Here is a 27,814-nt window from a genome sequence, read left to right as displayed (position 1 = left end):
ATGGAAAGTGTAATCAGAAAAGACAATTTTTCTGGGGGAGGGAACTGAATGGGCGTTTTCTCATTTTGTCATGAAGATAATTCAAATTCTGCATGTGTATTCAGATTCAACGTGTCGTCAACAAGATGCTCCTTCTTGATTCCTCTAGAGGTATTACCTCTGGAAAAAAAACCAGTTTGTTTCTTTCATTCAATGCATGATTTGAGGGATAGTTCCTCTGAGTTTGCTTTATTTCATAAAGTTTTAAAGTATTATTTTACATCTAGACTTAATGTTAGCATTTTACTTTAAGTGATTAGTTCATGTTTTCATGGAGAGCTTAACTGGTGGTGTATTTCTCAAATCTGTGTTTTCATTCCTTCTTTCCTTCCCCACCCAAAACGCTATCACTTAGCCTATTTTTCAGACAGGATATCATTTGGTTTTACTGGGGGTTGGGGGGAAAAAAAAAAGCATTAAAATCTTTTGTGGGGAAACGTGAGAGAAAGTGCTAGTTTTTGTGGCAGCTGCAATCAACTTTTGATGTAGGATAGCTTGCTGTTGTAAAGCTGTAAAAGTATTTGAAGGCCAGAAATCAGATCAGGGGAAAGGGGAGAGGTGGGATTTTGTTTTGTTATGTGGGGTGCTTTTTGTTTGGTGGGGTTTGGTTTTTTTGTTTTGTTTTTTTTTTTTTTTTTTTTCCTTTTTAGCTTAGAGAAGCTAATACTAAATGTGGTGAGAGCAGTAATGTTTTCTTATTTGAGCTGTGATAGTTATACTAAACATACAGAAACTACGAACGAAGTATTTATTATACAGTTGCTGTTCAGACTGGTCTGCACTCATATACGAGCACTGTGCCTGTATATTAAAGAGAGTCAGATAAGATGTAGAATAAATATCATAGCCTTAAATGAATGTGAATATAGAAGAGATGTCTTGGGCAGCTGTTGAAGCAAGTGTAAACAGTAAGATCATTGTCATCGTCTTTAAACAAATATTGCTTGAAAAATCTGACAATGCTGTAGTATAGTGATGAGTTCTATGATTTTTATCCGTGAATTTTTAGTGTGTTGTTTTTAGTGGGGAAGAAACTAAACTTAATGTCTCTTTAAAAAGGAATTTGATTTTCTAGAAGAACTTGCTATCTGTTTGTAAAGGCATAAGTTGAGTGAAAAAGACTGAGGGTGATCAAAATCTAGAAAAAGATAAAGAGAATATTGTGCTTTGCTGGCACAATAATTACTTGCAGTAAAGATATTAGTTTTCATTATGATTCATATTCAATATGACTCATTATTAGGTGAGAGTGTGTATGTGTTCTTTGAAATAAAAAAAAAATTTCAGTAGTCGCTAATTTTTTATCCTGTATTTAAGCCAGAGAAATGCTGAAATACTCAACAGTTACTTATTCTCAGTGTTAGGCAGTCAATAAGTACTTACCAACCTATTTTTTTAAATGTTTTGCATATAAGGTTTCTGTGTCCTATCCTCTGTAAGTGTGGCTGCTACCAAGCGTATTTTGGGAAGGAATCATTCTCCTGTAGCAGGCAATAAATTCTGTTATGTAAAAGTGTCAATAGAATTTCTGACAACATAACAATTAAATTGAAATTTTTAGAAATTGAGCGTAGAGGGAAGATTTTTTAAAATTTATTTTCTGGGCAGCAGTATTTGCAGTCATGTTATTTGATATTGCTATCATGAATGTAGTTGCATGGAGAGAGAGAAAGATACCTCTTTGTCGTAGTAACGTGTTCAGCTTTGTGGTGAGTTGTAAGCAAACAACAGCAAGACAGCGCTGGCCTTTCTGAGCCAGAAGTTGTGTGCAGTCATAGACGTACACACACATACACACACGCTTATTCGCATAAGAGACTCTTATCAGAAAGATGTATTTATACTCCATGATACAGATGTCACAAAACTTCCTTATGAAACTGATATAATGTAATCCGTGATTGAACAATTTTAGTGAATTGTGCTGATTTTGATACCACTATAATGTAGATAACTTTGTTGCAGAAGTCAGGATAGAGCCAGGTAGGTTATTTTGCCATTTAAGTCTTTCCACTGTAAATGTGTGTATTCAGAGGCTTGTCCAGGTGTACTGGAAAAAAGGTGAGAAGACTGGCTGATGCTGTTAGTAAAGTGGAAAAGAATTAGTCTAACATGCTGTATTTTGTGACTTGTACGTAAACAACTTTTGCCAAGCTTGTCTCTTGATAACGTGTTCCAAGAGATGCTGTTGTGTTTTTCTGGGAAATATAGCTTGCTGTTTTGTACAAACCAAGGAGTTTCCACATACCCCCCGGCTTTTTTTTTTCTTCTTCTTTTCAACTTGTTGAGTTTATGTGCGTTTGCATAATGATTTAAAAAAATAGGGAAATCTTCTAATTAATTATTGGTTGTTATGGTACCTCTGTCTTTTTTCTGCAAAGAAGAGTAATTCTGTGGATTCACTGTTCTTACTTGTGGTGGGTTTGTTATTCAGATTTCTCCAATTTTTTCTCTTTGGGTGTAATGTAAACACATAAATGTACACAGGACTGGAGAACTACATTGGAGGAGTGGAGGGTTGTCATTAGTTCTTTTGTATTGGCAATTTAATACAGAGGAAAATGTATATTTTTCCCCACATTGTGCTGACTTCAGAGTTCTTCCCAGGCTAGAGCCCCTTCCTTCTTATTAAATAAAAATTAGGGCCTGTGTAGATGCTTAATTGTCTTTGCATTAGATGTGGTAAATCTAATAACAACACTTAGTTAACTAATCACAAGAAGTTGCTCTTTAAAAGAATTGTCGGTCTTGTTCGCCTTTTCCCAAGAACTAGTGTCTCTCCTTGATTACCCTGAGCGATACGTGGATCCAGCTCTTTCTCTTCTGGCAGCCAAACCAAAGTGCCTGTTACCAGTCACAGTGGTTACACATCTCTCTTTTCCCCTGGGAGGGAAAGGAAAGATAAGAGGTGAATACCAAAAGGGAACTTTTTATGGGGATGCTGTGGGGGGAAAAAAGAGGAGTAATAGCAATTTGTTGTGTATGAGGCAAAGGGAAAAATTGGTGTGTTTAAAAGCATGCTAGTTGTAATCAGCAAGATACGGTGCCACTGGATTGCCTCCTGTTTTATACCCCTGGCGGATGGAAATCCTTCAACCTCAGGCCACTATAGACAACTTTTGAATTATTTATTCTCATACTGTTTTCCTTGCAGATTTTGTTTAAATAGTTTCTAACGTCTTTTGTTTCCTTTTGGGACTAACGGGGGGTTGTGAAGAAGATAGAGCCAAAATCTTGTCAGATGTACAGCAAAAGGATGACAGGTAGTCATCACAGGTTGCAGCAAGGGAATTTCCAACTGTTTTTAAGGAAAGGCTTCACGATGAGAAAGGTTGAGTGGAAGTGGTGCCCAGAGAGGCTGTGGAATCTCCATCCTGGATGATATTCAAAGCACAACTGGACAAAGCCCCAAGCAACCTAATTTAACTTTGAAGTCACCCTGCTCTGAGCAAGGGATTGGAGTAGATGACCTCTAGATGCCCCTTCTGACCTAAATTATAGTGTGATTCTGCAGCTTTATTGGTGTGGTCGTCATAAAGTGGCCTGAGCTGTAGCGGCTCTTTTGATTTGATATTGGTAGTGATTTTCAGTTATTTTAGAAATGAACTATTTATACCATGTATTTTCAATGAGGCATGTTTCAGGAGCAGAGGTGTTTTGCTGTGGAAATCTGCTCCTGAGTCTCTCATGGCAACTGTATTTTATAGCCTTTCCTGATAATAGAGTACTGTAAAGGCCACTATTTTTTTTCACAATATGCGGAAAGCATTCCCTGGTTCCCATTTAATGAAAGCATAGGGTATAGGAAGGAAAGTCACTGATGTGCCAGTGTTAGTATTACTGGGAGGCTTTGCTGAAAAGGATTTCAAGAGGGAATGAAAAACTATTGTTGATCATTGTAAGTTAACGATTTCATTAAAAAAAAAGTAAACAATAATCACTGGTGAAGGAAAGAAAGGAATAAGTAGGAAGGATGTAACGTAGGTAGGGAGTAGAGATTTGGACGAAACGCAAAGATTTTTTTTTTTTTTTTTAGATGCAGCTTGCTGTTTTGTGGAGAGAAAAAACCCCAACAAACTATTCAAAGGTTCTTTTATTTGTCTTGGATAACTGTCTTTGTGCCAAATTTCTCCTTTCACATTAAAGGCTAAATGCACTCCAGTGCCTGAATAACAGATGTCAGTGTTTTTGTGTGCCGTGTTTTTATAAATAACACCTACAGTTTGATTTTCAGAGAAGTCCATCTTCTAATTTTGTCCTCAGGAATTTTAAACATGCGAGTTGTTTTCCTTTTTCGTGCAGAGATTTCTTCTGGGTCTAAACTAGGAGGCGAAAGGGAGAGTGAATCTTTAATCTTGGCCAATGAGGGAGGATTAATCCAATAATTGTGCTCATGGAGATACAGATATCTCTTCCCTCACTCTGGGGTGCAGATTATTTCTGCTAGAAGCATGAATAATTTGCACAGTGTGTGCTTGTGCGTATTTTCCACTGTCCGATTAAGAGGGTGTATGTATGAAAACATCCCCTTGAACTTTAATCCTAGTCTGGAATGTTCCTCCGTAATTTTTGAGAGGCTGAGGCTTTGTCATATCCTCTCTGTGGACTAGAGATCGTTTGTTTCTCTCTTCTGCCTACTGTTTTCTTGCCTGGGTGAACATACAAGTGGCAGCTTGAAACTGGGCTTAAGTTTTATGGGGCATGTTCTTCTTTGTGAGTTGAGTTTTTTTTTTTTTCCTTGCCACCTTCCCAGCCTGTGCAGCAATAAGATACACAGAAGAGGAAGATGAACAACAAAAGAGAGATGGAAATAAAAGCCAGAATTCAAAACAAAGCATGACATATTTTTAAAAGCCTTTAGACTGATCTTTATAGCATTTTAAAATGTTGAAGAAAATGTACTATTGTTAAAACTTTTTGATGGTTTTATTTATAAGGTAGAAAAATATTTTCACCATAATTGGGTAACTCTTAATCGTAGCAATTGCATATTTATCAGTGTGAGGGGCTGTTATTAATGTAGCTGTCATGCACAAACACATTTCTGCATTAAATCCATTTAGTATGTGCATTATTCGGTCTAGAATGTCACCAGGACATCAAAGCCCCCTTAGGCATAAGAGCACAGTGCCCTGCTGTGGCTGCAGAAAGGGCTTGATCAATAAATGTAACATGTTAATGCAGAGCAAATAGAATAAAAGATTTCTTTGACAAGACATGAAAAATCACCTTGTGGCAGCTGGCATGGTGATGCCATTTCAGCGGAGACACTAGCAAAGTTGATCTGACAAGTAAAGAGGAGAGATGATGGTTATAAGGTGCTTTTGTTTCAAACTTCTTTCTTGACCTGTCAGGTTTTGAAGGAGCCTGAATGGCCCTTTTTTGTCATGTGAAAATTGTAGTCTTAGGCAGTTATGAAGCAGTTATCTCTTCTCAAATTGTGAATGCTGCTGTTTAATTGATTCACTTAGCATTTGAAACTGTCACGCATTAATAATTGCTAAATCCTGTAGATACTGCTCCAGTGTGTCATGCTTAAATGTGTAGTTATCAGAAAATTAATATCCTTAATGAACCGATGCTTTCAAACTAGCATTGCATGAAATCTCTTTTGCCCTTTCATTTGCTGAAGGTACATCAGCCAGTTTTCAGAGAAGCCCCTCCTGACAGTTGTGTGGTTTTATTTATTTATTTTTTTGATGCCCGACAAATGCCAGCTTTGCTTTGGGTACATAGTGTGCTCAATGACAATAAATATAGTAATTATGCTGGAGTTAGTAATTAACATAATTATAGTCAATTACGACAAATACAGTGCAGAGCTAAATAAATGAGGGTGAGAAATTAGCAAGCTAATTGATTTACCTTACTTGCTGCTTTTTCTTGCAACTAGCAGTTGCAGATTTTCTGCAGGAGAAAGAGTGTTGTTTACAAATAGCTGATTGTGTTTTGAAATGATTCTGTCTTATGGCTCTCATTCCTGTTTCTTTTACACTGAGGTGAAAAGGATTGAAATATGGGGTAGTGGTTAGAAGGAGAAAGGAGCTGCTGTTCTGTCCTCACTGAACGCTTTGAAGGAAAATGTATGTACTTGCTTTGATTTTAGATGCTTCTTAAATATCGAAGGGAAAAAAAAAAGTTGCGATTCTTGACAAACAAACACATTGCTACAGAAATTTTGGTCATATATTTTAATCCCCTTAGATATGGCCTGAATTATCTAAGAGACATGTATCTATCTGTTTGTTTATTGACATTAGAGAGATCTGCACAGCACTGGATAGCTAAGAAAGAATTCAAATCGTTCAAGTAATCCAAGTGTGTTGAAACAACATGCCCTTGTTCAGCCATCAGTTTCAATAATTTAGAACCATTGGACCAGTAGAGATGCATAGTATCATAACATTTGTGCACATTATAATTGCCTGTTTTGTTTCAAGATGATTTATAGTATGTTGTCTGAAATAAGTGTATTGGAGCTATGCAGTTAATCTATTTCACTCTCCTTGTTTTTTTTGTTTTCTTTCAAGCATGACCACAGTTTACTATGTGAAAAGAGAATTAATATGTTTAAGTATTGAAGATTTTTTTATTGCTTTTTTTAAAAAAAGATATTCAGTAGTAGCTGAGATTTCTTTCTTACTCTAAGAAAACAGTGGTTTACAAATGTTTGTAAATTTTATACTTGAAATAGTTCACTATTTCAAGGTAAATGGAATTGTATTTAGAGACTTCAACAGAGAGATAGCATTTTCCACAGCTAAACAATGTGAAATGTATAAAGTCTTGATAATTTTTCTCCACCTGTAGTGGGCTGACCCTGGCTGGATGGCAGATGTCCACCAAGCCACTCTATCACTCCCCTCCTCAACCGAACAGGGGAGAGAAAATATAACAAAAGCCTCGTGGGTTGAGATAAGGAGAGGGAGAGATCATTCACCAGTTACCATCATGGGCAAAACAAACTCGACTTGGGGAAAATTCGTCTAACTTATTAGCAATTAAATCAGAGTAGGATAATGAGAAATAAAAACTAAATCTTAAAACACCTTCCCCCCATCCCTCCCTTCTTCCTGGACTCAATTGTACTTCCGATTTCTCTATCTCCTCCCCCCGCAGTGGTGCAGGGGGACAGGGAATGGGGTTGTGGTCAGTTCACCACAGGTTGTCCCTGCTGCTCTGTCCTCCTCAGGGAGAGGACTCCTCACATTCTTCTGCTCCAGTGTGGGGTCCCTCCCGCGGGAGACAGTTCTCCATGAACTTCTCCAATGTGAGTCCTTCCCATAGACTACGGTTCTTCACAAACTGCTCCAGTGTGGGGTCCCTTCCATGAGGTGCAGCCCTTCAGGAACAGACTGCTCCAGCATGGGTCCCCCTCAGGGTCACAAGTCCTGCCAGCAAACCTGCTCCAACATGGGTTTCTCTGTCCACAGGGCCAGAGGTCCTGCCAGGAGCTCGCTCCAGCATGGGCTCCCCATGGGGTCACAGCTTCCTTTGGGCATCCACCTGCTCCAGCATGGAGTCCTCCACAGGCTGCAGGTGGATATCTGCTCCACCGTTAACTTCCCTGGGCTGCAGGGGGACAGCCTGCCTCACCACGGTCTTCATCATGGGCTGCAGGAGAATCTCTGCGCCGGTGCCTGGCACCTCCTCCCCTCCTTCTTCACTGGCCTTGGCATCTGCAGAGTTGTTTCTCTCACATATTCTCACTCCTCTCTCCAGCTGCAGTTGTGCAATTCCTCCCCCCCTGCTTCTTAAATATATTATCCCAGAGGCGCTACCACCGTTGCTGATGGGCTCATCCTTGGCCACTGGTGGGTCCGTCTTGGAGCCGGCTGGCATTGGCTCTGTTGGACACAGGGAACACTTCTGGCAGCTTCTCACAGCAGCCACCCCTTTAGTCCTTCTGCTACCAAAACCTTTGCACGCAAACATGATACACCTGCTATGGCAGTAATGTATGAAATTCAAATGAGTCAGTTTGTAGTATGAGGTGGGTACTTAAAGTTTACTGGTAAGGGATGTCCTACAGTAAGCACAAGTTGCTGTTTTTTAAGTAATGTGGAAATGTTATGAATGTCTGCAAATAAATGTACACTAACACTGGTAAGGGTGGTCATTCTTTAGAAGCAATTCATTTGGAAAGAAATTTGCTAAACAAAGTATTTATATACAAGGAATCATTTAAATTTTTTAAAATTTACAGATGTAATCGTCTTTCAGATGAAGTCTTATGTGTTTATTAATCACTATGGACTACATTATACGTAATTATCTTTCTATTAAAATAACTATGAAATAGTCATTCTACTAGATGGAGTGAAGACAAGTGTGATGATGGGTTCACTTTCTACATGCGTAACACCTAGGGAGTTGTAGAAGATAAAGCTTTATAGGTGTGTGTCTATTGTAAAAATGGAAGGAGAGTATTACCAGTAACAAAAAAGAATTTTAGGCTACGAATATTAACTCTACTTCTGATAATTGACAGACAGTCAAAACTAAACCTACTCCTTGCTCTGTTTTTCCCCTCCTTTCCCCTCTCACCATGCTTCCCCCTTTCGAAAAGTGGCATTTCAACAGGAACTAGATGTGATCTGGGTAATGTATAAGGAAAACTTTTTTTTTCTCCCTTTGAATACTTTGAATAATATTAAAAAATACTATTAAGATATACCTTGTTACACATACAATAACCATACCTGTGTTCTGTTATTTTGCCAACTTTAAATGTGACTATACAATATTTGCAAAGTATCTGTGTGTGTTTTTGTGACTTGTATATTTTTCTGCTGTCTTGCTTGCAGTCATTGGTTTATTGTTGATATGAAGGGGACCACTGAATGACTAATTTTAAAAATATCAAATTAATACCTTATGGTATGTATTTAAATATCTCACTGATTTCAGTATACTGTGCCAAGGATGTAAGTTGTTTTTTTTTTTGACAGATGTAATTTTTTCAGACTCAGTAATATGTAAGGACAAACTTAGAATATAAATTGTTGTATTTCAATCTTGTATTTGTGGCTGTTATCTTCTTTAGTCCCAACAGCCTCTCTTTTTGTCCATTGATCCTTGCTTGACTTTTTATGGCCACATAGTCACTAACGGACTGTGAAAACACTGTAGTATATATACCTCTGACCCCCAGTGCTGGCCGTTATACATTGATTTACTGTATCTGACAGATCAGAACATAAGATCGTTCTCTGTTCTGCTTTTCTCATTGTGGAAGGAGTTGTCTTGAGAGTGTATCATGTGGCAGAATTGGGCCAAAGCCTGTTACCTGAACCTTTGGTGGGGTGGTCAGTGTGTTCTTATTGTGTAGTGGAGAATTCTTGGGAGGATTACTATTGCTGTTAAATCTAGTAAAAATGTTAAATGTGCTGCACAACTTGACATTAAGTAAAATAAGGTTGTGAGCTTGAACTGTTACATCCTTAAATACAGCTAGTGAATATTGCTGTGATGGATGATGAAAGTTGGTTTTTTTGGTGACATCCATCTCTAAGGGGCTGTTACAATCATGAGTAAAGGTGAAATCTGTACTCCTGAACAAAGGTGAGTAACAAACTCCTTGGAATTGAACAGAGATCGGATGTCATATTAAGCATCCATTGATTTAAGGCTGTTGATAAGACCTTTTGACTGAGGCGGAGCATTTCCCAGTGAACCGATGTTTGCATCACATCGTTTTCTTTATGTTTGAATGAGTGGGGAGTGAACTGCTTTCTCTTGATCTGGTTTCCTGTGGGAGACTGAAGATGTTTTCTGGAGTGATGTTGGAGGCTAAATCCACACAATCTGCACTTGTCCTTGGGGTACCTGGAGGACTTAATTCACTGGCAAAGTCAATCCAGCTCCTCTGGTGAGAAATGTAATCAGTCTTAAACAAAAATTAATTTTGTTTTGAATTCTGCTCTGAATGATGGGAATCTGTGTCAGATTGAGAGAAAATCAGTTAGTTAATAAATGGAAGACTACTGCAATCTACAGAAAGTATTGGCATTTGGAGGAGAAATAGTTTGATGCACTTGTTTTAGCTTTCAAAGAACGTCAATAGATTGCAAATAATGTCTTGGTGACTTCCGCATACTCTATGGTTATCTGGATTTTAAGACGGAGGACTACTTTTTTTAAAGATGTATTGGAGGTTAAAGAAAAGGGCATGATAGAGAGCACGTTATAAATATAGTAATCAGATGGACCATTCTTACTTTCTGACTTCCTTAATCTCTCTTACTCTAAAACAGTATTTCCCCATCACTGGTGTTGTGAAACAAGGGCGAAGGACTGCAGAAATAACTGTTGTCTGAGGACAAGGAGCTGAACTGAAGGGAAGAACCTGCGTTAACCCTGGAGCTATTGTCTCTGTCCTTTCCTCTCTGTTCTGTTGAAAGGTATCTTCTTCTCTTCTTAATGCAATACACAAGATTTCCAGCATCCATTTGCAGATGTAAAGATCTTGACTAGTTTTGCTTACCAATCACTAAGAACGGTCTCTGTTCTCCAGTATTCAACAAAGCTGCTGAGTGGTCACAGTACAAACAGCTAGCTGGCATTTGGCAGGTAAAATCCTTACAAGCTTCTGTGTATGCATTGCTTGTTTGTTATATGTTGTCTTGTGTGGTTTGTGCCATTTTTGAGATCTTTCATGTTACATAAATCATCTTTACATAAATTATCTTGGAGATGATTTTTCACTTTAAAAAGACAATCCCCAAACCCATAGCTCATGCAAGTGTGAAGAACGAGTATCATAGAAGTGCAAAAGGGCTATGCATTTTTCTCAGGCTCAGGAGCCAGCATGTCAAGCCAGACATGCTATACAATAATTATACTGTCTTTAAGGTCATAGTTAATGCAGTGTTATAGCTCAGTTGCAGGCTTTACCCATAAACTGATGCTGGTAATCATGTGAAGTTTTATGATTTTTATTTCTGTTTTTGTTTTGTTTCTCCTGCTCTGTCTTTCGTGACTGTTCTTGCCTGAGTTGCTCACTAGTAAAGTCGGAAAATCATTTCCTTTCTTTGTAATTTCTTCTCCATTTTTAACTTAATTTGCCCATTGAGTCCGTAAGTGGTAGCAGTGAATGTGCTTCATATAACACAGCCATAAGAGTTTGTTCATTTTAAAACCAATCTCATTGCTCATGTTTGTAGGAACCCTTGCTATGGTGAAAGACTATAGAAATGACTTGTAAAAAACCACAAATAAATGATGCAAAATATCTACTGTTAGGGGGTAGTTTGTAATTCATCTAGAACTCAGGTAAGTTTATAAACTCTTGCAAATTGGACCACACCCAAATAGCTTCTTTTCAAGTGCTTAAGTCTCTGATGTTTTTCCTGTGCAGTTGGTATATGAGCTGTACTGGTAGATAGCAATACTTGAATGGGTGCACACCTCCAGTTCATTTTTTCATAAAAAGCATAGTGTGTGTGGAATGCTGTTGTCAGAAGTAGTTTACTGGCATTTAATACATATATGCACAAGCAGAGACACACACACAAACCAACATCTTTTATATAAACATCTTTATAATATATTTATAATGCCTTTATATATACTTTATGTATAATATATAAAGTGTATTTTTAATATATAAACATTTGGGGTGTGATACTCTAGTATTTGGTCTACTTTGATTCAGCATTTGCAATAGGGCTTTGTCAGTGATAACCTCATACTCAACCTAGGAAGAAATACATTACTTACACGTTACTAACAAGAAAAGATACAACACATCAGAGGTGGACCATTAGGAGAGAGAACTGACCTTGAGGGAACTGGACCAAAACGGGAGCAGTCTTAGGGTGAAAAAGTACTTAAGTAACAAGAAATTACAAAAGCCTATGTCCCTTTTGTTTGTTTTGTTCAAACCTACCTATGCTATTACAAGTTTCTGTTATTTTTAAGCTCTCTGCTCCTCACTCCCTCCTCCATAAACTCTCAGATGTACTGAGTATTGGTCTTGGCATCAGCTCTTGTTGAGGCTGATAGGAGGAAAGTTACATCAGCACGGCGGTGTCAGTCCAGTGGTGACTGATGCATATTTCAGCTTCTGAGCTGTTTGGCGTAAATACCAACTCACTGTGTTTGGGCTTGGTAAAAGTCAGGCTCTTGCTCTGTTGATATTGTTGCACCAAAGACTACAGTAACAATGTTTGGCTTATTACTTGTCAACTGCAAACTTAATTTTTCAGTTTTGAAAAACTAACAAAGGAAATTAAAAAGTTGTAGGGGATTTGGGGGGGGATTTTTTTTTTTTTTTTTTGTTTTAAGCGTGAAGCTTATGTGCTCAGTTCTCTCGGCTGGTTCATTTCTATATAATGTATTGGACTGATGCAAACATTTTGAGTACAAATGCTCAGTCCTTAATTTTTGAATTTGCATTAAGCACTATTTTTCAATGCTTGCTTTGCTGAACATTAAAAAATATTGAAAATGTGGCTCATATTTTATGAGCCAACTCTTCATTTCCCATTTGTCCGGTGGGCTCACTGATGCTGTTTGTTCCTTGTGAATATGCCCAATGGAAAGACATCATAGTGCTCAAGGTTTCTAAATTACATTCAGAAATGTGAGCTGCCTTTCCCTTAGAATGTTACTCTGTGATCAGACATGCTGACAGGAATCTCAGTTTATGAATTTAACAGAAAAAGCTACCTATTACCTACATTTAATAGTTTTTTAAAATCATCTTTTACAACCATTAGTTTGAAGATCAAAGTTAGCGTATGTATTCTTTGTAAGAGGCATGTACTTGTGGTGACTTAAATGACTTCTTTAGTAATTAGTTTAGATATTTATGCATCATGAGTATTTGTTTTTCTTTTTTTTTTTCTTTTGTTTTACTTTTCATGATTTCAAGACCAGTATATTTTAATTGTAAATCCTTAGGTGTCTGGGAGCATCCAGTTACCTATTTAGAGCAACAGACCAGCTTTTTATGGTATAGCTAGTGAAGTTTTATTTTGGTGACAGTGGTTTGAGGTTTTCATTCATCTATTTTTGGTCTCATTCTCTTTTACCAAATGCTAAAAATGCATTTTGTCTCTTGAGCATAAAATCCCTGCACAAGGAAATGCATCAGAATTGTCTTTGATCCATTTTAGATGTGAAGGGTCCAAGACTTGTTGCAGTGCCATGACTCTGCAAGGCCGCGTGGCCACAAAAGCACTGGGTGAGGATGCTGTGTTTTATACTCCTAGGACTTTCAAGACCATTTGACTGGAGAGAAAAGATGAAAACTTGACTTTGTTACGTAAATGATAAACTGTACTGATTATTTTAAAGCACTTAAAGGCTGAGGGAAAGGTGTTCTAGGCATGCCAAGGGTACTGAATATTCAGAAAATTCTGCTTTCAACACAGTTATGTTAAGATAATTTGACAGTCCGGTGTGTGGATGTTAAAATTACAGCTGTTCAAGGATCTGAACACTTCTTTTTCGACCTATTATCTTGCATTTAATACACTCTCTGTCTTGGGCAGTGAAGTACTTTGGAATAGCACAGAAACAGTCATGTGTGAAGGTGATTACGTTGGAATGGCTTTGGGAAAAAATTGTGGAATACTATGTTTTCTAAGAAAATGAAACTAGCCGACTAAGTGAGAAGCTGTGTATTTGTCCAGTTTATTTCCTTCCCTCACTCGGTGCCTTCTTTTCTGCCTCCAGCTCCTTAAATCAGCAGAAAGCTGCTGAGAGGTTTGGGTGCAGTTGCAACATGAGGTTCTTGCTTTCTTGCAACGGCGCTCTCTTTTGTTTGCTGTGTTGCTTGTATCCAAGGGCTGGGCATTAGCTAGCTCAGCTGTTCCTGTACAGTAATGGTTCCAGTTCTACCAGGTGCACAATTAGTAAATTGTCTTCCAGCCTAAGTGGGGGATGTCAGAGGGTAGTTCCATTTCTTTCACTGTTAATTCTTTGCCTTCCTTTAAATAAGTCACATTACTACCACTAATAATAGGGCTTTTGAAATGTCAATGTATCTCCGATGGGAATCTATCTCAACCCATTTAATACGGGCCGCTACTTTGCCACTGAATTACAGACTCTCATCACTGCAACCACAGGTGGTTTGAAACAAGGGTTTCACCTGCATTTAAATGTCTGAGCAACAGAAAAGAAGTTTCTAAAGTTAAGGAGACTAGTGCATTACTGTAGATTTTGTTTTGACCATCATTTTTCTCACTTTGTATTAGTTGGTAAATGGAGGAAGAGAGGACGTATGTCTGTGTTGAGCTAAAAGTGAATGGGCAAGTGTTTCTTTGTGTGTTTTATTGCAGCAGGTGAAAATTTTGGTTGCTGTAGCCCTAGTATTTTAAACCAAAGTAAAAGGGTGAAGTCAGCTTTAAGGTACTGTCTTGCACTTTTCTTTTTTTTTCATTTTCTTTCTGTGTGGGGACAGAAGTGCGCTGGAAGCAATTAAGACTAATGTGGACAGAAAAAGTAGCACTAGAAACCCTTCAAGATAGCTGGTAGCTATAAAGTTGATATTTGTATTTCCAACATTGCCTATTGCTGTCATATAACCCGGAATGAATAAATAATTCCTATATTGTAGTGGATACATCTTAGCAGTAGGCAGAATAGTGTCAGAATTGGTCAGTAAGTTTCATTGTACACACAGACACAGAAGCATCAAATGTTTCAGATTCTGTACCTTTTGTTTAATGCACTGTGAAGGCATAATGTAAACTAGTTTTCCCGAATGCTTCCTTGACTGAAAATTTCCATACAGCCCTTGTTCTTAGGGGGGAAAAAGAAAAAAAAGGAAAAAAGGCTTCTGCGCTGTAGCGAGTGGAGTGAAACCCAATTCACACACTTTTTTTCCTAGTAAGGAAGAACAAGAAAGTCTTCAAAAAAGATATAGGTACAGATTTATGTTAAAGGTTCACCTGTAAGTTCCTAAATGCAAACAAAATCTGAATGTACCTCTGTGTCAAGAAAACTTGCTTACTTAAATTATGCTGCTGCTTTTCAAACCTTTAGTCCCTTGCAGAAAATAACAGATATTTCCTGTCAGTATATTTTGTATGCTGAACACAAGCGAAATCCTTAATGTTTGAATCTAACCAGTTGAATAGAAATAACCTTATTCATATTATAGAGTGAGTTCACATCTGTGCATGTATGTAGGAAGCGAGGTGTTACTCATTTCCATCCTGTGCAGGTCTGTTTTTCGGCAATGTTTTTAAATCCGTTCCTTGTCTTTTTGCTAGAGAGCATTTTATTTATTTATTTATTTTAAGGCCTTCATGTCTCTTTAAGTGATCGTTGAACGGGGGAAGTAAATTGCTGTTAAAATTCCCATACTGGTGATTCCAGCTAAACCAACCACAACTCGTGTATTAAAAACAAAACCCCCTCTGCTTTTTCCTCATTGCTGTCTAGCTAGCAGAGCGCAGGCGAGTAGAGAGCTTTGACCCCAGAGAGCTTTGCACGATACTCTCTTCAGATTCTTGTGTGAATCGTACTAAGGCTCCACGTGTAGACTTGTCAGTTACCTCTTTGCTCTTGACAAAACTTAAGGCTTTTATGTTATTTAAATATACTAAAATGTACCCTGTATAAAACTGCAGGTGCTGCTGCACTTCTATTAAGAGCGTGGTACCACTTGCCTTAGAAAAACTCTGAGGCTGGTGAAAGAGTTAAGCAAAGCAGCCAGAAACCATTTTCAGCTTTTACTTTGCAGATACAACCTTTTAAGCATACCTACATTTACCTGCAATGGCAATCGTTTTGCATTTTAATGACAAATCAAGTACGCTAACTTGCATTTGAAACGAAAGTGCCTTAAATGTCTCTGGCTGTCAGAATGAGATGTTAGGAGCTTGATGAAAAGAGAACAAAGAAGACAAAGTATGAAGCCTAGATACAGAGCAAAATGAAATAAAACCTTGTATGGCCTGTCAGGGGTGTCAGTTGATATTCCTATCTAAAGCACATTATAGTATTACTTTGCAGCTCATAGCTTACTCATCTGTCTTTTTTAATTCATCACATTCTAGCCCACATCTTTTAAGTCCCATGTGTCAACAATGGAAGAAATCTGTTAATTGACAAATGAGTGTCACAAATGTGAATTGGTGCCTTTACATCAGAGGCAGGTAGTCTCTGTTGTTTTTTGTCGGCTCTATTATTGGCATAAGCCAGTGTAAGACATCTGTCTTTGCCAGAATGAGAGATGACAGCCAAAGAAGGGCTGTCATTGTTTTAGTGCATGTTCATTCTGCTGAGATACTGTATAAAGATAAAATGTCAGTTAAAAGAATATGAAAAACTATCGGGAGGAAGTCCTTAAATTACTTGGGAAGGGGATCCGGGAATTGGTGCCAGAATTGAAATCCGAACGTTCCAGTTTGCATCTATCACATCAATTTAAAAATAATACTTTCTGAGTAACTGGGTCAGTTTATAAGGCATTTAGGAAAACGTTATGTTGTGTTGGCATAATTAGCTCATAAGATGGAAGGAAAAACATACCTCCACAGGATATGAGTTTATTTATTACAAGTTCATTTTTCAAACATGTATAGAATTGTCTCAATAAAAATATGCTGTGTAGCATCTCTGGCGTTGATTTGCATCTGTTTTGAAATATTGAAATTGCTCCTTTCCAATTTCTTTTTCTGTTATAGTTCTATTTTAGATTGATGAATAACATAATGAAATAAAAAGCATAGCCAGCTGTGAGTTGATGAGACAATTAATAGGAAGAAAATTATTAACATAGTTCTTGGGTGTCTAGAGGGTGTACAGTACACAAAAGTTACTCCCAAATCACTAAATCCCTTTATTGCAATAAATGACTTTTTAATATTGGATAGTGAAAAAAAGAGGAGGAAAATGTTTTAATGGAGGAAGTAGAAAAGGGGAATAAAAGAATAAAAATGTCATAAAGGGCTGCCATTTTGCTTTTTACTTTGGACCAAAAGTCATGAGAAGGATAGATCAGCACATTAATCTTCAGCAACTTTAACAACCGTATGCTATAGGTGCTACAGGACGCTGCCCGTGTGCCACCCTCCTTCCAGAATAACGTGTGACTTGGCTCTAAATGACCTTCTCTGAACTTCAGGGTTTTTGAGGACAATGTTGACAGAATCTGGTGAAGGACTAACTCTTGATCTCTAGTGAGACTGGCTGCGTTGAAGTTTCAACATGGATGTTTCTAAACAGCAATTTATTAAGTCTTAATGTTAAAATTACTTGGGTCTGGATTTTAAATAGAGCTGTCAATATAGTAGACTTCAGAAGTTCTCAATATTGATACTACTTAATAGAGATAGAATTGTCATTCATAACTTTGTAGGATTTATCTGTGGGTTTTTTTTTATTTTTTTTTTAAATATTTTTTTAAAAGCTTGCTTCTAGCAACTAGTTGAGCAGCAGAAAAAATGTTAAACTGATGTTTCTGCTTCCCCTCCCCGCCATCTAATGTAGGACTCTCAAACTTTGTTTGTCTTTGATAACCATATTTATCTCTATGGTGTCTGCTGGTGTTTTACTGTAGTCAGTGGTTAGTGTTGATTGCAGTTTTCATTTTAATTCTTGAGACCAGTAACAAAGTTAAATACTTCTAATAGGTGCTGGTGATTTTATGGGTCTTTTGTGTCTTAGGGTCTAAAAAAGTAAGAATGAGTAGAATTCAGCTTCCTTTTATTTTAGCTCTTTGGATAGAAATATTGTGGCTTTGTAAATAGATATTCTTTTTAAAAAAAGAAGGTGGTTTGTCTCTTTAAAGCCTTATTTTATTTTATTTTTTAAGAAAAAAAAAGCTAGTCTTTTCAAAGTTCTTTGGAATTAATTTTTCTAGACATCATTTTAAAAGATTATAATCCATGAAAATGAAGAAATTTTTGCTGCTTGTGTATAAAGGTTTGTGTGCCTAAATTTGAGCAACTAATTTTACTAGTGGGAGCCTTGTTTTTCCATTCCCAGCCTTCACTGGTTCTAAGTAGATGTTTAAATTTCCAGTCAAAAGCCATACTGTTGGTGGCATTACACAAAGTGCCAGACATATGTTTTCAGGCACAATTTTTAGTAGTGTCTTCTCAAGTTCAGTTTCCTTTGAGAAGTGGAAAGACACCACTGTCTCCATTTTACAGATGGCAAAACTGTGATCTGAGGAGGCCTTGTTGGTAAACTATAGATGCTGAGGATCATTGTCAGCCCTTCATACCAACTTGCATAAACTGCTTCTGCATGTTGTCAGGAGTGATGGTTGACACTTGTCCACCTGCCAAATCTGTAGTGCTCCTGGAGGTAGTTTATTCCCACGTGCTACTTAGCTGCACTTTATGTTATCTGATAGCGGGTGTATCAGCAAGGTGATGATACAGCTAAGGCTGAAAAGAAAGTAAAAAATTGAATGCATTGTAGACATGGAAGAAATTTTTTTTGCCTTCAGGTGGATCAAGATTTTCTCCTATTTGTTCCCTTGTGGTTGAATGGTATATAGTTATAAAAATAACAACAGTAACAACCAAAGACATGTGGACTGAGACTCTGTCTTCTGTTGTTGTTGTTACTTCCTTTCCTAAGCTAAAAATTAAGAGATGATCAGTAAGGATAAGTAGTAAGAACAGCTCTCAGCTCTCTAAAAGAAGTGAATGAACTTTAACTGTGAAAATTCGTATGCGGGAAATACAATTGGAGCTAGTTAGGATACCGTCCTGTTCCATACTCAGTGCTTACTGCAAGATGCCAGGTAAAGCCTACAGAAAAAATTCAATTTATAGAATTCAGCTGCGGGAGCATGTGTTTGTATGACAGTATTTTCACTGTTACATTAACTCTGGAAAGGAAGATACTGGAATTTAAATACAGAAATGTTGTACATGTGTGTGCACATACCCTCTCGGCGATTCCCCCTCCCAACTGCCAGCTGTCATACCGAATCTGAAACAGACAAAAATTTATTGGGTAGTATTTAGAAACATGTCAGTGGTAACGACTGGATCTCTGATTTCAATTATCACCTACTAAATTTAGGCTAATGTAATGCATTTGTAGACCTGTTGAATGCACTTGACATCATGTTTAAAATATTTGAAACTGCGCTGTTTTTTAATATCATATGTTGACCACTTTCTTTTTTCTACACACATCTGGTGCATGGCAGCAGCATCCCATGTGACCTATAAAAACTTCAGTTGTGCTAGTTGGAGAGTTTCTTTTTTCCTTCGGATAACATTTCCGCTGAGAAGGAGAAAGTAGTCTGAGACTACAATACAAAAATTGGCTTAATGAAACACTACTCTAAGATCTGTAATTCACCATTTTTTCCCCCCTTTGCAATCTGTGTGTAAACAGCATTTTAAGCTTTATTCCTATTGTTTAGCTTTACCTTTTCATTGAAAATCCTTGGGATTTAGGCGCCTTGGTCACTTGGGTGCTCTTAAAACTATTTTAATAACAAATTACCTACAGTGACTATTTTTCTGTAGAATGATTGGGTAAGATTTAAGGTGGAATCTGTGATTTTTACACCATTTCTGTTGTTAAATTAGCAGAGATTAATGTTTAAATTCCAATTACTTCGAGTTCCGCTTTACTTATTCTGAAAACATTTGTGCTATTATTTTAGGATCATTGAGGGGGATCTTTTAAAAAAAAAACAAACGTTTCCCTTTCCAAGTATTGGAATACTTTGTTGGAGTGCTGCAAAATAGTTTTCTATCTTTCAATCTTATATTCTTTCCCGACCATCATTCTCATACATATTCATTAAATTTATATGTTGATGTTTGCAACTCTGAGCTTGCCTTCTGACTATTGGAATAGTAACTGTTGAAGGCATTTGTTTGGTAGTACTCAAGAGTACTAATCATCACAGCTTTTAGTTTGTCTTTCACTGTTTTTGTGAAAATATGATGAGCTTTTAAAGTTACGTCCACATCTGCATGCAAGTAATGTCAGAAACAAAATAGTCTCCAAATATGTGTAGGCTACTTTGGATAAGTTCATTGTCCACATCATGATAGCTACATAGAAAAAACTTGTGGAATTTTGGAAGAATAAATATCTTCCTCCTTTAAAGCAAGATCCCAGCCTGCCTGTACTAATTTTTCTTTGTTGTGGTTTCTCATGTCTTGGAATATATTTTTCAGTAGTATTCTCAGTGGAGGCTGGCGGGTTCTTTTTCTTGCTGCCGAATGCTTCCAGATATCCTTTAGCCAATTTATCCTTAAGAATCTCAAAATTATTTTAAACTGAAATTATTATAAAAAAATTCTGAGCATGTTATCTGTTTCTGAAATACAAGACAATAGCAGAAGCTTTTCAAATGGGTATGGGAATCATGCCTTCTGGGAGAAGAAACAAATCTTGAAGATTAAATTTCAGTAAAGTTGGATGTAGGTCTTCTGGTGAAATGGGTAAGGATGTACAATCTTACTGATGATTTGTCATTTTCAGAATTGCTAAAAGTGTCTTGGATGGTAAGTTTCAAGAGTAATTTCCTCTGATGTCTATTTTCTGGGGATTTTGTTTGGTTTTGGTGTAGAAATTATTTATGATTCCTTAGAAATTTTGCAAGCCAAGCATGGATGTAGACGACATCCAATAACTGCAAGGGATCTATGTAGTGGCTTCACAGTGTAATCAAAGTTATCATAGAAAAGGAGCAATGGTTCCTATTCCAATTTAAGCTTGTCCAGTACAAGCCTACAACTCGTCATTGATCACAAGTCGTGGAAGATGGCTACGTAACTTTATTACATCCAGGATATATATAGGCTATGTTTATCTTCTTTTCATAGAGATACATTTTTCTCAGTGGAGGATCCCTTTAACATGAGCCCTGCATTGTTTTTATTTTTCCTTGGATGTTTGAAAAATGAAACCTAAGGCCTGAGAAGTCTTCAAAATATAAATTTCAATCAGTAACTAAGAACAGACTAAGTTTGAAATAGCTTGTAGAACTTGCTCTGTTATATATTTCTTTAGTAGTTTGGGACCTCCTGATGAGTGGATTCTGTTCTGTGACATCAGTTCTAACAGACTTTGTTGTCCCTACCAGAATGCTGAGATTTTGGAAGAGCGCAGGGTGGGTATTTTATTTGTCTATTTTGATACATTCTAACGATAGTTTATTAGTTTGTGTACAGGGAACTCCTCTGTTGCTCCATTTTGCTAACCTTTCTGATTGCTCTGTACTCAGTTCTTCTCAAATCACTCCTGTGCTGCCTGAGTGCCACCTTGGATGACACAGTTCTGGACAGTTTTGCTGGCTTCCACTTTATTCCCACAAATTCTTCTAATCTGTGTGACTGCAAAAATGTTTCCTTTGCTTCCAGGTATCTTCTCTGATTTGATAGTGTGGTGCCTGCCAACCATATGTTTCTACAGCGCCTAACTGTACTTTTGCCTTTTCTTTAAATCAATAGGACAGTTATTGCTTTTAATACATCAAGGTAGGACTTCTTCACAAATATGCGTTACTCTGTTTATTGCAAGTCTGTTGTAGATGGTGCATCTCTTGTCCACTTGCTCAGTCAGAAGAGCGTATACATACTTGAAGACTAGAGAGGGATAAAAAATTTAGCATGTTGCTGTTCTCTCCTTGTTAAAGCTGATAGGCCTAATATAAAGAAGTGCATGCTACAGTCGTGAACTTTAAACTAGGAGGTTCAGGAATTTTTTTATTGCATAAGCAGACAAATAAAGTATATTTCATATATCTGTAGAGGAGGAAGGTAAATACTGTGGTATCCACTATAATTTATAAGTCCCATCACTAATAAAAGTCTTGAAGTGTATTAAACTTAAGCTTATATTAAGAGCTTTGTCCTGTTTTCTTATTACTTCTCACGAATGCTTCATCAGCCATCATAGACCTGTAAAGTGATTTCTGTGTGGTAATCAGAGGTTGTTGTGGAGAACCGTAATCAGAATAAAAAACAGTTTATACTTTGTGGACAAATAATAATTAGTTGACTAAGTAGAAGCAAAAAGCATTACACAATTTCATGAAATCCAAAAAGAAGGGACAAAAGTAGAGAAGGGTGAATACTTATCTTTGTTATTACTAAATGTTGGGGGTTTTTTTTTCAGTTCGTGACTTCTGTCACACAGTGCTGTCCTTCTGTTGAATGGTCTGAATGTCCTTCTGGCATAGATTAGATTAATCCTTGTTTTAAATGTGAACAAATATACGTTTACTCCACTGGAGAGGAAATAAGATGACAACTAATGAAGTTCATGTTTGGAAAGAGTAGAAAGGAGTTTTATGTTGATATTGGCTTTGCATTTTGATAATGCGTTGTGATGCTTTCTCATTGCATGACTCTTACAGGAGGGTGGTGGTGTGTTATGTGAAGACAAATGTCATGGGAACAAAAAGGGCCTTTTTGACAAAGCTGGAAGATGGTTCTGGCTCTTCTATTTTTTATTTTTTATTTTTTATTTTTTTTCCCTCCTTCAAAGAAGTCTAAGAAAACTGCTGACACTGACAGAAGAGGAAAATATGATTTATGATGACATCATGTATTACCCAAGCATATCTGTTTTGAGGAAGATTGGTTTTTATGGTGTGTTGAAATAAAGAAACAGTGAATCATTCTTGAAGGAGTATTGGTTCAGATTCTTCTCTCTTTTATCACCATCACCCCACCCCCCGCTTTTCCTTTTTTGTCTGTCTTTGGGGGTCCTAATATTGATGCTACCTACAGAAGGTTGTTAAACAAATTATCTTCAATCCTTAAACATAGCTGCTTCTTGTGGGTTGATGTTATGGAAGAATAATCTCTGCCATGTGGCTGGAGGCCGTACCCAGCTGCTACTGAACGGCATTGGTACTGATTTGCTGGCTCCAACAACATTTCATTGCAAACTTTATTTGGAGTAGAAAGTTTCCTTTGCTTAAGAACTGTAGGAGCCTCATCTACTACTAGAAGTTGGTTGTATTCCAGTATTCCATTTATAGATATATGACTTAGTTAAACTGGCCATTGTCTATCAAATGCTGTGAATAAGACCAGCCACAACATTTGTTCAGATGATGTTGTCATCAGCAACAGGAAAAAAAAGCAGATGAATAAAATACAGACAATTATTCCAACATTGAATAAGTTAAAAAGAAAGCTAACTAGTGAAGTTAGGTAGATTATGCTAGTTTTACAGATAATGCTAGGCAATAAGGCTAAAAAGGAGTTGAGGTTAGTTATGTGAGTGACGTGAAAGAGATCATGACTCGGTGAAAGTCTTAGACTGTGACTTGAGCAAAATTCTCAGACCACGTATCGATATCTGGGCCAAGATGCTGGGGGAGCTGGGAGGCCAAGCAGCTGTTGGCTGCTGGGGGTACAGAGAGGGGGATGTCACACAAATCTTGTAAAAGCCTTTTTCTTTAAAATTAGGTCAGAAATGGACATTTATGACTGTTTCATGAAGTTTGATATTAGTTAGCCAGTTGCACTCTGCCTAATGTCTGAAGGCCCCATGCATCCTTTTTACTAAAACAAAAGCAGCGTAGATTTAAGTAACTGTTTATACAGCATGTCTTGTGCTTAAAAAAAACAAAATGCAGCCCCCAAAAGTATGACCAAATTCAAGCCAACTGTGATGCCTGTATTCATACCGAGCAGTCTCTTGTTTTGTGAATTTTATTCATTTTTCTTTTTTTTTTTCCTGTTGTGTAGATTGAGCCTTTAATACAAAGTAAGTATCTAAAGTTTTTTCCTGTTATGTACCTTTCTGAATATGCCATGCATGCGTTTGCCTTTCCAACTAAGGCTGCTTTGTGGAGGAGGGGCAGGGTTTGCAGTGGGACATAGCCCTTTCAGAAAACAGTTTGAGACTTGGGAATTCTGCGTTGCGTCAGGCAAGATGCTTCTGATCAGTTTGTCAGACATGTTTTGCCACTGCAGAAACACAGGAAGAAGAAATTGCAGCTTTCTCCACAAAAGCAAAATGTGGAGTCTCACGGGTAAGTGGAAGTGCGGCTCATGAGGAAGGCGGGGGCTTCAGGCTCACAGTGAATTCCTGACTTGTTCAGTGTAAAGCATGAACTCTTTTGCCTTAACTTTGCCAGGAGGCAGTGCTTTGCAGGGAGCTAAGGGTTAATGTATAGTACTTCATTTCTGTACAAAGTAAGTGCTGCTGTGCGGTTGGAAGTCCTATCCCTCATTTCCCCTCACTTTGAGCAATGGTATGATATATCTTACTTTGTAATTCTCGAAGAGTCAGCTTGATTGATTTTTATTTAATACGTGTTAGGCCTAAACCTTTCCCCAGTCTCCTTTTAACCTTGTCAGATTTCTCTCTGGTGTTCCTTCTCCTCCTTTTTTGAAACAATTAAACTCTTGTAATATAAATTGATTTACACCTCATCTTTGGTAAGTATTTTTGACAAACATGGAGAAACTGATGCTTGCAGAAAAAACTCGGGTTTTTCTTGGGGAGATCCTGCATGTTTTGGGCAGAGCTGTGAAGACTGAGTCTTTTCAAACTTTCAGCTATCCTGTAACTTACTCAACAGAATCTATATAAAGACTAAAGCACAGTTGGTAAGAATCCTTTCATCATCCATAGAAAACATGTGCCAGCATAGCAGTAATATAGTCTGTCTATACTATATGTAGACTATCGTGGCACCTGAAAAAATGATTGCTTTTTCCTCCAGTTAAATGATAGTCAAATAGCACGTGCTGAACCCTGGTCTTAATTGTTTTGTGATACAGAAATGGAATTAATCTGTGCTTTGCTGAGTCAAGATCTTGGTGGATTCCTGTGCTCATGTTTCATAGTGTTAACTCTCTATTGATGTTCGTTCTTTCTGTTAATAGCAATAAAGTCACAAAGCAATTATACTCCCACAAGCTGTCCTTTAATAACCTTTGTCATTTGTCAGAGAGCATTAGGCCCTTGCAAATTTTTACAGACAAGCTATTGGTCTTCATGAGCTAATAGAGTGTGCTGATGTGCCAGCTCATCTGACTTGCCAAATTGCTGGTGGTTCAGAGGGGAGCTCGCTTCAGTTTAAAGAAATATTTTACACCTCTTTCTATTAGAGCAAAGGATTTTCAAATGAGATTAAAAATTGATTTCGCAACAATCAACAAACAATGCTCATCTGAATTCAGCCTGAACTCAGCCTTCCAGTCCTGCAAAGCTTATATTTTAAGCTTTTCAATTGTCTTTGGATGTGAATATAATTCATGCTAAACTAGATAATGCATAATGATGTTCATGTGCTGAATTGTGGTGGTTTTATCATAAGCATGTATTTATGATGCTACACCTCTGTGAGTATTTGGGACTTCAGACACTGCTGGTTAATACTACAAGGGTATTACTCAGTGTGATTATGTCGTCTCCAATTATTTTGTTTCCTAAAGTAGTGTTATAACTACAAGCAGCCAAGGTGTATTCCTCCTAGTAATTTACCAGCATGAAGTGGATATTTGGGCTTGGCATGTTCTTAGGTTACTTTGCTATAAAGGAAAGTATGTGAGAGGGAAAGAGAGCAACTACCTGTAAAACTGTTAAGTATTTTGTTACCTGTCTGTTGTTAAGGATTAAAAAAGGTGATTCTTAAATTACCACAAATGCAACAGAATTATATACATGTCCCTTCACTCCTGACAACCCCTTCCCCAGATAGAGCGCTCTGATGCTTAGGGTACACATTGCGTCTCTACTTCAGGGGTTGCTTTCTCCTCGGTTAGATCATGTTGAAGCCTGGTGGATCACTTTTACTTTGTAGATGTGTATGCTCCAGTACTCAGTTCTTGGGTACACAAGAAGACCGATTAAATATATATAGAAGCCAGTCAAACATGCTTTGCTGACCTCTGACTGGAGCTGGGATATAGCAGTATATACAGTTTGTAATAAAAATAGCCTGTGTTCTTTCAAAATATTCAAATTTATTTTTAGCATTGTTACTATTTGGAAAGTAAAGCTTTAACATAATCTGCATCCCACACTTCTAGCTGTTCTGACAGCGTTAGACTGTGTATGTTGTTAATGAACAATATAATTCACAAGGAATACGTTTAAATTAGCAGGTAAGCAACCATTAGAGAAAGTTACTGACTTTGACGGAAGTCTTTTGTATTGTAGTCTCTGATACCGTCTTTGAAGCAAACATTCTTTTTTTTTTTTCTAATTGCTTATCTCAGTTGTGCTACTTTATTATTGTAACAAACTGGGTAAACTCTCAGGCAGAGAGATTTCATTGTTATGTCAATGCTCTTTCTGTTACATCTTTGCTCTCTCTGTTGCTTGCGTGAATATGCACATGTACATATTCTGCTGGAATTCTGTCTCATTGAGCTGTTAGTCTCAATATTGTGTGTGTGGCTTTTATTTTTATTTTACAAATATGCACCTGGCAACTGAAGACAAGTATTTTGTTGACGGATTATAAAGGTTCAAGGTTCTTGAAGTTTGCACATCCTGTGAAAAAGACAGGTCAATGTTTTCTCTTTGGGCATCTGTCTCTCATAAGCCCATAAATTGCTCTTGAAGCTAGATAGAAAAAATACTGAAGGCAACATCATATTTAAGAGTTTAAATGTGCTGATTGGAGTGTCTGAGAGTCTAACCTCAGGCAAAAGGTCTCCAGTTCAGGCTTTTTGACTGATGTGGAGTAGTCCACTGTTAATAATTCAGTTTCGAGACCTACTAAATGAAAAATAGGAGACTTATAGCATCGGTATCACTGTTGATCTTCCCTAGAAAATATGAACTCGTATTTTGATGTATGCTTCCATTCTTTACACACTTAACTGTTCTCTATTGTAGCCACTGCATCTGATTTTTTTTTTTTTTTCGTAATGAGCAATGATTTTATATCTACAGAACACATAGCTTGCCCTGCAGGACCTTATGTTCATTTTTAGTCTGCTCTATTTGCATAATAAATAAAAAATGGGTAATGCTCTGCCATTAGCCATTTTATGTGCATCACTCCTGACCATGCTTGTGAGTAATCTGCTTAAGAGTGTACACGTGGTCTTCAGTTTGCAGGAAAATGGGGCCTGGAATAATGTCATATTTTAAATTAACCTAAAATGTGTTACTTTTTTGTTTAAATTTCACCTGAATTTTTTTGGTGAGTTAAAGGAAACATGGCAATTAATTTGTGGGAGAACCCAAACAACAGTCCACTTTGTCTAACAATGTATTGCCACAAGTGTCTGGTACTAACTACGGTGGAGGAAGAAACTGTATAAGAAACAGTGCGGGAATTTAATCACAGCAGACTTCCTCTTTCTTCAGAATGTTTTGGATGGAACCTTTGTTTAAACAAGGTTTTTGATGGCTGTGTAAAATCAACATGCGATAGGTTTAGGTCCAATCTTTGTCAGACATGAGCGTGTTGTACTTCAGTCTGCCGCTTTAGTAGGTAGAAGAGGTGAAATGCAGGACTAAGCATCTCTAGATTGTCTCCTCGAGTTTTAAAATTCTGTTTGTTTAATGAAGATCTTACATCAGGCTTTACTACAAGATTGATATTTTGCATTTTAGAACTTCAGAGGCAATTTTGTCAATGACATGTGAGGCAGAATATTCTACCACGTTTCTTGTGTAGCCCGAGTGACTGTTCAGTGAGAAGGTTTGTTTTGTTAGCAAAACATGACATCAGATGTGCACAGAAAGAAGTTTAAAAAAGTTATTTTTTTCGCTGAGAACAAGCGTATTTCCCAAAATAGTGTATAGTTTTTATAGAATTTACAGATGAACACTGATTCTTCTGAGGGTAAATAATTATGTACGTAGTCATTAGCTTGCTAGAGACCTCTTTTTTTTTTTTTTT

The 27,814-nt window shown here is 37.3% G+C and overlaps 1 protein-coding gene and 1 long non-coding RNA gene across 3 annotated transcripts in view; both read left to right on the top strand.

The window, feature by feature from the left end:
• Nucleotides 1-27,814, top strand: part of LRMDA (leucine rich melanocyte differentiation associated) — a 688,474-nt gene that overhangs the window by 5,537 nt on the left and 655,123 nt on the right. The window lies entirely within an intron of this gene.
• On the top strand, nucleotides 728-27,138 carry LOC128911215 (uncharacterized). The gene is made up of 3 exons (XR_008467033.1): nucleotides 728-10,442; nucleotides 10,556-10,611; nucleotides 21,348-27,138. It is a non-coding gene; the product is annotated as an uncharacterized LOC128911215 (long non-coding RNA).

The sequence above is a fragment of the Rissa tridactyla genome, chromosome 6 (genome assembly GCF_028500815.1).
Source record: "Rissa tridactyla isolate bRisTri1 chromosome 6, bRisTri1.patW.cur.20221130, whole genome shotgun sequence".
Classification (NCBI taxonomy): Eukaryota; Metazoa; Chordata; class Aves; order Charadriiformes; family Laridae; genus Rissa; species Rissa tridactyla.
This window is presented reverse-complemented; position numbering and strand designations above follow the sequence as displayed.